The sequence below is a fragment of the Harpia harpyja genome, chromosome 16, assembly GCF_026419915.1.
Source record: "Harpia harpyja isolate bHarHar1 chromosome 16, bHarHar1 primary haplotype, whole genome shotgun sequence".
Taxonomy (NCBI): domain Eukaryota; kingdom Metazoa; phylum Chordata; class Aves; order Accipitriformes; family Accipitridae; genus Harpia; species Harpia harpyja.
The window spans coordinates 13,929,968-13,943,232 of record NC_068955.1 but is presented as its reverse complement, the minus strand read 5'-3'; the positions used below and the strand labels follow the sequence as shown (position 1 = coordinate 13,943,232).

The following is a 13,265-nucleotide window of genomic DNA, read 5'->3' as shown; positions in this document are numbered from 1 at the left end:
AGCAAGATGCAAAGCTGCTGTGTTACAGCAGAGCAGAAGGCATGCGACATGCAGCAACTAAAAAAGCAGGTAGAGGACTAATCAGGAAACACAACAGTATCTGGGCATACGTGTGCTCATTTATATCACTGATTTCAGTAGTAACAGCATAAACCCCCTCAAAGATCTGTCTCCCCAGCAGGCCAGTGCTCTATTTGACAGTAACCCTTGAGGACTCTTCCCAGGCTAGGTTTTCTTTATTTTTTTCCCCCCATCAGATCTTTCCAATTAACAAGATACCAGCGAAATCCACAGCTTAGATTTCCCATTGCAACAGAAGGTAGCCTGGTCCATAAACCATAAAGTCATAGCTCCTTTCAAGGGGAATTGTGGGAGAAGTGAAAGGCACACCAAAAATCTTGTCTACCAAGTTAGCTTTACGAGCAGTTTTGGGTAGCTACAAAAATCACCCATGGGTTTCAACTGGAAGGGGCTGATTTGTACTGAAGACATCAAAACAAAGTCAGTCCATCTCTTTTTCTCCTCATAAGCCACGGAACTGTCTAAAGCCAAGTAGGCAAAGCTCAAAGGAGTGGATAAAAAACTTCTAACACAGGGGTTTCAGGTAGATTCTCTAAAGCCCTCAGCTCTGATCGACTTCAGTGAGAGGAATTGTTGGCAATGCCAAACACTTCTGAAAAACCGTATCTCCTGCTTTTTGTTGAGATGCTGGATGGGTCTGCAACACAGATCTGCACCAGCATCAACACAGCGGTTGCATGGACTTCAGAACAAGTGCTATCAGAGCATTAAATGAAACTGGGTTTTGCAAAGATGGGTAAAGGAGAGAGAGTAATTTTGGAAACTTTTCAGGCTCAGGCAAAGGTCCTGCTCCCTATAACACAAACTCCATACGCTTAGCAGCCTGCAAGGCTGGAATTCTAATACTGAGCAACACTAACTTAATTGAAATCCCATCCCCAAGTGAAAAAAACAGTTACCATCTCTTTAGCTTCAATGACAAGTCTGCAAACCTATGAAAGTTTAATAGCTACAAAGCCTTATCAGAGCTTCTTCACTGCCTGGTAAGTCAAAACCAAACGTTTGAACCTATGGATTTCTATGATTGAATGGAGGACAAAGGTCAAGAAGGAGAAAATACCTTTCTCCACTAGTACAATTACACTGTCTACAGAACTCATTGCATTTTGCCCTGCAAGTCTTAAATTAAAGTTTACTTTTAAATCTTCATCATTAGTATCTTCACACCTGCCTGACCCTAATACTAGATCCTATTACTGCCCAGTTGTGAATCACAGAACTCATTCACGCTCGTGATCCAAGCTGATTTCCATATCATTACCATCCAATGCTGACCTTCTGTATGGCTTTGCAAACCAGCCTTGGTGCAGCTTGCTTATTTTTTACGTTTACAATTCTAGCCTGCTGCATAGCATTAATTGAAACAGGACAAAGCGTATCACTCTTTGCAAAGAGGCACGGACACTTTGCTATATTTTATTTGGCTGTGGGGTGCTTTTTTGCTCATCCATAAAGCATGGCTTTTCTAAAATGTGCATGCGAACACCACTGTCTCCCTGTGAAATTCACTGGCATAGCCTGGATTACATTAGGCAATTTCTAGAACAAGGGAAGGACTCGTACCCATTGTAAACAGTGATCAGCATTTCCTACCACAGGACCCCAATTTAATCAGCTTATAATACTGCCAAACCTTCATTGTCTATGCTTATATATTCTGAGCTTGTTTCTGTCTAAAGGATAAAAGCTTTTGGAAGAACTTCAAAAATAGCACTTTGGTTACTTCTAAGATGAAGCAGGGCGAAGTATGTTATTCTGCCCAGGTGGCTTAATTTGAAGTCCTCTCACACTCCGGTGTTTAGAGCAGGGACCTGAAACAAAGTGCAGCTCCATTTCAGGCACGTGCCTTTTGCCTTACCCAACTATAAGTGGATTTTTGTGGGAAAGTTATTAGCCTTCAAAAAAATGCATTTCACACATCCGGTAGAGATGAGAGGACTCAGCAGCTAAAACCTTCAAAAACTGCAACCACTAAAAGCCCACTCACGTCCTTCCCACAGCTCATGCATGACCAGACAACTCACAAACCATCCCACAGAGCACCTTCCCCGCTCCTGTGGTGCCCACACATGTCCGCAAATGCCTTCCTGACATCCCCTCAGAGCCAATGGCCTCCAGTCCTGCTTCACAGGACATGACCTGGAACAGCAGGTACGGCCAGGAACTGGAGTAAAATTCAGGGATCTGTTTTTCCTGTGCTCTTGGGAAAGATTTTCCTCCCTTCTCTGCACTCACCAGCATTGAGACAGTACAGATGAAGCCAGGGAATGACTTTGCAGGAAAAAGGGGAACCTGAGGAAGAACAACAGATGGGGAATGGTTTGGCTTAGGATACGATCTGCCTACCAGTTTTAGAGAAACTGGACCTACTGGCAGTAGCCGATCAGGGCAGGAGACACCAGAGAAAAACGCAAGGCCTGCGCAGTGGCAGGGGATGCCTATGCACATGGATACCTAAGAGGAGCTATGCCTTTGAGAGGATGTTTGAGAGGATGGCGGCCTGTGGAGGACCCCGTGCTGGAGCTGTGGGAAAAAAAGAGCAAGAAACAAAGAGTGGCAGAAAAAGGAAAGCACCCTGCACAGAACCCCACGACTGAGTACAATGTGCAGGGAGTGAACTGGAGGCTGGCAAGGGGGGAGGAAAGGCGTCTGGAGGGAAGTTGAGGTGTTTTGTCAAGTGTGTAATTGTCATTATTTCTCAATACCAGAATCAGTAATTAAAAGTTTATCTTAACTGGCAATAAATTAAGTGAAATTTCATGACTCAAGAGTGTTTTCCCCTGCAACACCAAGTCATACAGCTCTGCTAAACCTCCCCATCTTAGGACTGGAGCAGGCAGCTGCTGTTGCCAGCTGTGCCACTGTGTCCAGCAGCACAAGGCTGTGGGGTGGACCTCCTGGTGAGACCATGGTTGCGATCCTGCCTTTTTCAGTTCACACTAGAGAAATAGGTATGATGTTGCCATTGTAAAAGATTCTAAAATTGTGAAGTCAAGCACTCAAAATTTAGGACATCTCAGAATAAAAGTCCTCTCAGTGATGGTTATGTACCATGTCTAAGTCTTTCCCTACACAGGCTCAGGGGCTCCTCCAAGCTGTTACTGGTGGGAATTTGGTTTCATGCACTGCAGATTTAGGAAGTCATACAGTGAACCAAAATTAATGTACACTGTTCAGAAAGTCAAAACTTAGATAAGTAGGATTATGCTTTTTCTCCACAGAAAAATACTTTTGTTTTTAAATAAAATCTCTAGTTTTATCTTTCTTACTATTTGCGTTCATTGACAAAAAGTACACTGTTATATCACAGATAACTAATATGTATTAGTAATCCCACTGTGTGCAGACAGTAGAGACATGCACTATATCTTTTATTGTAAAGGTAGCTCACGTGAGGTCAACATCAAGGTGGAGGGTTCAAATTCACCACCTGGTAAAAGCTACAACCACTTACACATCAGCACATTTATCATCCCACCTCTAAAGAAGAACCCTACCTGAACCCAAACCAACACATCAGAAAGTAAAAATCGAGCTTCAGACTGAGCTGGCTGCAAAGCATAGCCTGCACACTTCAGCACATCTTCTAATCCACCAGACTAAAGTGCATGCATGGACGCATGCACAACCTGCTTCTCTATTCCCATAGCACCTTCCAACAAAAGTTCACTTTCAGTTCCATTCTCAGTATCATCCCAAAGGGAATGATGCCCAATCTGGGGCCAGAATCAGCTTGGCATATCCCATTCAAATTTAGAAGGGAGAAACATAAGCCCACTAAAGGCTCACAGCCTCTAAACCCCCACCACACCTGCTGGAAGCTCTCACAGCTTCTTTTCAAATGACTTCTCTCACTGTGGTGATAAATACAGAGAAGAATATAAATGCATTTTGCTTTGGTTCACTGGGGCTGCAGGCTGTTGGTATAATAAAGATTTATGCATGGAGAAACAACAATCCCAAGGCAAAGCATTCATGTAAAACTCCATAAAAACAAAAGATAAATCTGACCTTGTACAGAGAGATGCTTTACCACACTACTTGTTAAATAGTGGGATGCAACCTAGTAGAGGTTCACTAGAGATGTACCCACTGCACAGCTTTTCATAAATTACACCTGAAATAACCCCACAGAAATTTTAATGAGAAGGGAGATAAGGTGACACCTTTCTGTCTAGCGACCACTGCTGATTTCCAACCCTTAAGAAAACTAAGGCCAGTTTCTCAGCAGTTACCTTCATATTCTACAAAGCCATGACTTTCCCACAGGTTCCCATTAAAGGAGTATAGAAAAGGAAGTATGCAATTGCTATCAAGCCTACCTCATAGCTATGCATCGCCCTCCTGATGTCAGAGAGAGAAAAATGTATTAGAGGAGAAGAGGTCCCAACTTGCAACTCTGTCCCCATTGGAGCCATGCTAGGCTTTTGACCCACTAGTTCCGGTTCCCTTCATCCAGCCTGTTAATATCCGTGGGAGAATCAAGAACTGCTCCCTATGTACATCATTTAAAGCATGTCTCCATCACAGCTCACAAAGGCACAGAGCAACAAGTTAATTATATTTTCTTCCCAAACAAACAAGATCCTCTGGTTTTTCAGATGTTATAGACACTTGCCTCTCTGCATGATGACTGAGCATCACACACTAATACACAGGATTGGGTCTTTTGCTTCCCCACTGCCTCTCCTTCCCAAATCTTTTCCATCATTCTATGATGTTGCTCAAATTGCCCGTCTCTCCGTGTCAGAAATAGCTGACCTTCTCAGTCTCCCAAAGACAAAAATGACCAAGTACAATGAAAACCAATCTGTGATCATCTTTTTAGTCTCCTAACATTTTGCTATGAGACTAAACATGATATAACTGATGGCAAAATCGAGAATGCTCTGTTTAGACTGATCCCTGAAGTAATGCTTTTAGTTTTATGGGAGGCTGTCTCAGAAGGAGACAGTCAGATCTCAGTGTGCCAGACCCTCTTCTCAACTTAGCTAATGACAGGAGACAGAAGTTTCTTGCAAAGTATTATTCAAATCGTCTTCAACAAACAGCAAGAAAGTAGTAGGAAGACCCAAGAGCCAGCCAGTGACACATTCCAAACTAGTTTTAAAGTTCATGGCTTAGCAAATAATTTGTTTAGACCAAACAGCCTACAAATTAGCGTAACCTACCAGAGAAACTGGACAAATAACTTCAACAGTCAGCCTGTGCTGTGTTCCATCACGTAGTGCCTACACTGTTAATCTATCTGCAAGCGGGACAGTTAGCTGCTTTTCTGACAGAGACAATATGAAGTAAAACACATGAGCAGGCAGGTTGCTCCTGTGAAAGTGCTCCAGCAAGCTCTTGGTCTGCAGCAGCAACCAGGATGAAGAGAAAAAAAAAAAAACACAAACAAAAAACCCCCAGAAGATTTACAGGCAATCTTTCCTCTGTAACATCAACTGCAAGTTTGATACAGTCAAGCATTCTGCCTTTTAGTTAGGCTGGATTACCAAGTCCTCACTGATCAGCTTTAATTTCAGTATTACATTTCACTTCCTAATTAATAAGCACCTCAGGTAGAAGAAATTACAGATAATTCATTGGGCTAAAATTAAAATTGTTGGTCTTCGAAGAGAACTCTAACTTCATAGCCTGGGAGGGATTTTAATTTGTCTGCCTAGTCCTAATGTGTACATATATAACTTTCATTTTCAAGAGCAGTCCTGCTCTGACTGCTAGAAGACAGAGTCTCTTAGAATCACAGAAACATATAGGTTGGCAATGACCTCTGGGGATTATCTGGTCCAACCCCTTGTTAAAAGCACAGTCAACTAGATGAAGCTGTGCAGAGCTGTACCCAGTCACCTTCTGAGCATCTCCAAGAATGAAGACAGACAGCCATCCATAGCCTCACTGGACACCTTTTTCCAATATTTGACTATCTTCATGATAACAAAAATATTCCATATCTCTAATTGGAATTTCCCTTGTTGTAACTTCTGCCTATTACCTCTTGACCGATCCCTGTGAATCCTTCCAAAAGCTGTATTTCCTTTAGACTGTACCATAAGGTAGTTGAAGATATGAATAAAATCTCCTCCTTGTTTTAATTTCTTAAGACAGAACCAACCCAGTTCTCTCAGTCTGTCCTTGCACATCATGTGCCCCATAATCATCACAGTGGCGCTCCACTGGACTCCTTCCCCTCTGGTGTGTACATGTCTCTTCTACTGGGGTGCCCCAAACTGGGCTAAGCACTCCAAACGTAGCCTTATCTTATTCTTTCTCAGTGTCAAGAAATGTAAGGGCATGTGGGGCTTGGTATGGCTCAAAACTACCCAATTATTACATTTATCTTTTTATTCTGATCTAAGACAAAGGCACATATTAAAGTGCAGGCTCTCCACACATTTGAAAGATCTCTGCTTGTTCTGATCAAAAGGAGAAGGGCCTTTATTTTTCAGTTAAAGGAGAATTATCAGATTGTGTTACTGTGCTTTAGGCCTAAACTATCTGCCAAAAACAATTTTTTAATTGATTTTTAGATTATAATTTGATATGAACAGAAATACTATCAAAAAAATCACATCACATTCTGCACATAACCTTCTCTACAGGGATAGCATCTTATCTTTAATACTGAAGGTGTAAACAGTATCTCTTTTTTTGAATAAATGAAGTCAAACCTTTACCTACACATTCACAGAGCTCCATTAAAGTCAAAAGAACTTAATGGATTTTATAGCAGCCACACTTTACCAAGCTGCCTGAAAATGAAGAACTTTCCTTGAATTTAATATGCTTTGTAATTTTCCTGTTCTCTTATCATCAATTATATTATTTATATTGAAATAATATCTACTAGACTGAGTGCAGATGCCTCATTACTATGGTTGGCATTGTCAAAATCTTCTATCTTCCCTGCAGAAGTGCAGCATGCCCATGCCTAACCAAATTAAAACAGACGCATCAACAAACTTAGATGCATAAAGTCAAGTACCAAAAGGGGTAATGCTGTCAGAGGTCCTGAATGCTATAAACTATTGCCAAATTTACTGCAGATTCCACACTTTGGAAAAAATCAAGCCAGCTATGAAAAGTCAAAATCAATGCAAGAATTCCTGCTGAGGTACTGGAAAACAGAACTCCAGCTACTGGAGAACCACCCACTCTTTATAGGGGTCCTGTACCTGCTTTCAGCTACCAATGTTTGCCAATGTTGGCCCTGGCTTTCTAAGCACAGCAATATGAAGATCATCCCCAAGCATTTTAAAAGGTTTCCCAGAATAGCTTTTTTATTACATACTGGTGCATGACTTCCACAGAATAAAAACTGGTATGGTACAGATTTTATCAGCATTCAAAAAAGAAAAAAAAATTGAAACTTTCTTCCACTTTTGAAAGCAAAAGTGTTTAATGTATCACTAGTTCTCACAAGAAGTTTAACATAATTCCCCAAAGGCATTTTGATCTGACATATTCATAGGGAGTAGGAACATTATGAAAGGCTCACTTAGTATTTTAAAATTTTCTTTGATTTTCTTTTCCAAGGAACTGAGCAAGGAGAGGAGAACAGAAGAAAAAGTGCAATGGGAATTGTACTTGCATCTTAGAAATGACTTCTTCTGCAGCCTGGAAGACTCGTACAGAAAGAGACAGAGCAACGAATGAGAAATGACAGGACAGTGCCCAGACAGTAACAGTAACTGGAATTACAGTCAATAAATTGATCTACCACATGAACTTCAGAACAAAAGGGAAAAGGCAGCTTGCTTCCATCAATTTCCATCACAGTGGATTCTGATTCTACATCTCAGTACCAAAAGTTTTTGCTGACACTTGGTTTGAATTCCTCCTTTTATTAGTTCCATACCATTGCTCCTACTTAGCGCCCTTTGCAGCACCGTGAATGCTTCCTTTCTGCCCACAGTATTTAGACTCCTTGAATATTTGTAGACTTACATCCCATCTGAGCCCTCTCTCTGCCATGCTGTGCCTATTTAGCTCTTTTAATACTTCCTTGGAAGTAAATCTCTTTAGCCTCCTGATCTTTTTTTTTTCCCAGCATAAAAGTGATAAGTTTGCTCATAAACTGTAAAAAGGCAGTAATGTATACGAGCAAACTTATGAACAGAAACTCCATTATGAAAATGGCATGTATCTAAATTTGGTTCATCAGCTATTATTCTCTAAAAGCCTTAATAGTTAATTCATTGTGACTGTGACAAAGTCGTGCGTGCTTTATGCCTGCTGGATATATAGTACAGCTCTGTTTATGTTTGGACTATATTTTTTATGAATGTGCAAAAACTCCTGCTGATCAATAAGGCTCAAAGAAATCTGCAGTAATTATTTCTGGGAAGATATACAATATATGCAGTTTTAACACATAAACAGTGTTTCATTTTAGTCTCATTACTGCTTTCAGTTGGAATCATTCAGTCTTACTGCATTAGTAAGTGAGAGTTGAGAGACTTGACATTCCCATATGTCCTGGTTTCAGCTGGGAAATAGTTAATTGTCTTCCTAGTAGCTGGTACAGTGCTATGTTTTGAGTTCAGTATGAGAAGAACGTTGATAACACTGATGTTTTCAGTTGTTGCTAAGTAGCGTTTAGACTAAAGTCAAGGATTTTTCAGCTTCTCATGCCCAGCCAGCGAGAAAGCTGGAGGGACACAAGGAGTTGGCACAGGACACAGCCAGGGCACCTGACCCAAACTGGCCAACGGGGTATTCCATACCGTGTGACGTCCCATCTAGTATAGGAACTGGGGAGTGGGGGCGGGGAATCGCACTGTGCATCATTTGTACATTCCAATCCTTTTATTATTGCTGTTGTGATTTTATTAGTGTTATCATTATCATTATTAGTTTCTTCTTTTCTGTTCTATTAAACCATTCTTATCTCAACCCATGAGTTTTACTTCTTTTCCCGATTTTCTCCCCCATCCCACTGGGTGGGGGGGAGCGAGTGAGCAGCTGCGTGGTGCTTAGTTGCTGGCTGGGGTTAAACCACGACACCATACTGTGTGTCACAGGATTTTAACTGGCATTTTACAGCATTTCCAGTCATTTTCCATCTTCTCCAAAACCTGACTTAAAATCAATGAAGTGTCATCAAATATTAGCCAGGTATCACTCTCACATCACAACAGTAGGTGGGTATAGGCCCATTTAACAGATCACAGATTATTTTTCCTTAGCACAAATAAAGGTCTTGCTGGCCTTTGACTCTCTTTAAGGGCTGCTTCATCTCTTCTGCAAACGTAATGCAAAGGTGTGACATTATCTGGTGTCAATCTTTATCCTAGTCAAGACAGAAACTCATCCTATTTGTGAAGTACAATGCGGCTGAAGAAGAACTAAAACATTAGACTAGCTCTTAAAAGTCCCTGTGCCACTCCATTAATAACAAAGCAGTTGCTTGTGTCCATCTAACATAGCTAATGGAAATAGCAAATACAACTAAAAGGCTCTGGCTTGGGGTTAATCCAATATTCTCCATCTATGGCAAAGACATACAAAGTTAATTAGCGTCTAAACTTACACCTTTTACTCAGACTTTAACATCACCTGTGCACTTAGTAAATAGAGCTTCTTCCCTGAATCTACCATGCCCAGGATATTTCTCGTCATCTGGAGCTCCAGCATGAAATGTGATCGGACAGCTCGGTGTCCCGAGCGGAGGAGGAGAGGAGAGCAGCAAGCAGTCCCCACACCCCCTGCTTGGAGAGCGAGTGAGTCGGCAGGGCTAGCTTCACACTCATGTTCACAACAAACATCTGGCTGACCCCAAGTGCTGGGCAAACTGACAGAAGCTCCCCCAAGATGATAAGGGCAAATGACATGACCATGCTGCTCAGCTGACTTATGATGAGCTGAAGGGGAAAAAAATTAACTCTGAAATTCTGCAGTTCTCCATTTACACATATTTGCATACCCTGAGCTAAGCTTGCAATGGGACCTCACCTGCTAATTATAACAACAGAAAATCTCTCTTATTTCTAGGAGTCTCAAAATAGCATCTAGAAACTGCACTGCATGTGTAAGGGAAGGAAATGGTAAGAAGCAGATGGTCAAGAAGAGGAAAAAAGGACAAGGTAGAGTATTTTGTCTATATTTAAATTCTACCGCTGATTTTCTCCCCAGTTTTCTGTTCCCAAATGTGCTACACAGAGGCTGCTGCATCAGATGCACATGGGTCAGTCTTGCAGTAGCTTAAAAAATGAACAGCAAGTCGATTTAGTTTATCTAATTCTGTCTTTTAGCTGGTAATATTCTCCTACTGGGGAACTGAAATGTTTATAGCATCAAATCAGCGATGGCTACACCTTCTGTAGGCATCACTGATTTACACAAACTAGCCTCCATTTCTTTACTTCCAGAGTTAGATTTTTCTGAGGTTCAGGTAATTCTAACCCTTAAAGAAAAAAGACAGTGCTGCTCTTTAATTTAAGAAGCAGTGTTAAGGTTGCTAAAATAGCAAATGAATGATTGGGAATATAAGCACACATGCTGCTTTGGTAAGCCTATGGCCTTTTATCTGAGGAGATAAGTTTATTGTTAGGAAAAAAAATTATCAAATGTTATGCTCAAAAGAGACATGAATGTCTGAGCTGGCAAGGAGCACACAGGTTACCTGTCCTTTACTTTCAAAATGGGAGTAATTCTGTTGCATACCAGATCTTGCAGGTGACCCTAGGTCTGGAGGAAAAGCCCATCAAAATCAGCAGAGGTCAGTCTTACAGATCAGACAATGAACACATCTGCCCAGAGACTGCAAGCTCTGGCAGAAAAAAGGGTTCCTTCAAAGTGTTTTCCTGACCACCATGTAGTCTGATGCTCCGCTCTTCCACTGTGAGGTTCATTGGATTACTTAATTGTCCTGGTAATTTGATGTGCAGTGAAGTAACTGAGACCCACCTCAAGTCCTTACAGACAGTAGTAGGGCAAGATGAGGCTTGGTTTCTGGGTCACCTTTTCAAATGGCTCAGAGCCAGGTTTCTTTTCAGGAAACTTGGGCATGTGAGAGTTGGTTGAATGCTGAGACAAAAGATGGGGTGAGGGAGGCTTTATAAGTGACAGGGGATCTTGAGCCTGCATAGACTGTCAGAGAAGCTGATGTTGCTAATACACAGCTAACAACTAATAATAGATTAATCAACCAGGAGTTAGGAACTTGGAAAAGCTGATAGCCATTTAGACAAACAGATTAAGCCTTCAATTGACATAAATTAGTATAGCTCCACTGACTTCTGCACAGTGCTGTCACACAGTTTGACTGCCATAAAGCAGCATCTTGGCAATACAAAAAGGAACAGGGACATTAGGAAAAGGTTCTTCACTGAGAGGGTGGTCGATCACTGGAACAGGCTCCCCAAGAAAGCGGTCACAGCACCAAGCCTGTCTGAGTTCAAGGAGCATCTGGATGATGCTCTTAGTCATACGGTCTAGTTTTAGGCAGTCCCACGAGAAGCAGGGAGTTGGACTCGATAATCCTTATGGGTCTCTTCCAACTTGAGATATTCTATGATTCAAAGCATATCAGGCATTAGCGGTATTGCATCAGTCCATATTAGAAAAATAAATACTACCCTATGAAGTAGGCCCTTCTTACACTCTAAGCCTAAGCTCAAGTCTAAAAACAGGAGGGAAGGAAAACAGTTTTATTCTTTCTCTCCTCTGTTCCCAGGTCCTTTGATTAACAGCTACAAGAGCTGAAGAAAAGAAGGGAGGAAGGGGAGGACTCAGGTCCCATTTACTCCTGAGTTTCAGTATGAGCCAAGCGGAAGGAGCTAAAAACTGAAAGGCAATGAGGAGCAGATTCTTAACAGTAAAGGAGAGGCAACGAAACTAGGGGAGTTTGGTGCTCAGTACTTGCAGTCCAAACAGGTAGCAAAGTTAGGGCTTTCATATGCAACACAGTACTACACAGAGAAGTGTTGTACGTGATGTATAATGCTCTCAGGCTGTGTGTATTGTATCTTCCTGGTCTTTGCATCACTTGCTCCTGTGGCTGCAGCCACGATATCCCTGATTTTGCTACTCAGATTGTGAAAAGAACACAAACTCATGTGCTAAGCTGGAATGAGAATCTACTGTTTAGTCTGTAGCATTAAATTACTGAGATTAAGTAATTCACGGGCTATTTCTTTCCGATTTAGTTGCTTTGAAATAAATTCCCTGTCACCAATGGAGTTTCATCTGTCAGCTCTCTGATTGGATCCAGTGACACTATTGAAAACAGTAGGGTTTTTTATTCTCCTTTTCTTCCTACTCATTAACTTCTTCCTCATTTTCTTTATTGTTATTTCACTTACAGATGAGCTGGCTGAAGTTCAGAAAAAACTCACCAGCACAGTACAAACCATCACGGGCACTCATTTTCCCCTTGGACTATTCCATAAATAAGAGCCTTTTGATGTCTGGATAGTCATTCAGATACATATAGAGTACCAGCTCTTTCCACGGCTAGTCCTGACCTAGTATCAAGGTTTAATTCTGATCTCATTCATTCCAGCAACTGCGATGAACTCCTTGCTTATTAACATGAGGTCCTCATTTAAATTAAGCTGAACACATAGATATGTCTGTTAATGATTGTTTTCTTTCCCCTTCTCATTAATCATTGTTTCAGCTGTTCTACAAAAAAAAAAAAAAAAAATCAGGCTTATCCACAAATCAGGAATAAGGGGAAAGAGGGCATATCTAAGCCATCTTCTTACTTATCTAATCCTTGACCTGATGGAACATACCCAACCTTGGTGCTTTATAAGAAGGCAGCTGGCTTTGGGGAATCAGAAAGGAATCAGCATTTTGTCCACTTGAAGCCCTTTCTGCTTTCTAATATATTCCTGTATAGGCAATACGTGGTGAAGAATCCCCTACATCAAAATTTAAGGCCTTTTTAGGCCTTAAGGTGTACACAAGCAAGACTCATCCTCTACCTCTTTTGACTGGGTTATTGGCCATGTTGCAGATCCCAACCAGGAGCAGAAGAATGTGTTCTTTGTACCAAATAATTGGGGGGGGGGGGGGGGGGGGGGGAAAGTGTCACAAAATCAGGGGCTGGAATAAAGAACTGCCTATGGATCTTAATTCCTTCTAGGACATGGGTTATTATTTAAGTTGCAAGTGTCTGGAAACATGGTATCTACACACATGTGCTGTAACAACCAAATAGACATAAAAATCCTTCC

General features: G+C 41.4%; 1 protein-coding gene across 17 annotated transcripts in view; it reads right to left on the bottom strand.

Annotated features, from left to right (window-relative positions):
* The window catches only part of TSPAN4 (tetraspanin 4), a 486,303-nt gene that overhangs the window by 60,311 nt on the left and 412,727 nt on the right, over positions 1-13,265 (bottom strand). The gene's annotated exons all lie outside the window — the stretch shown is intronic.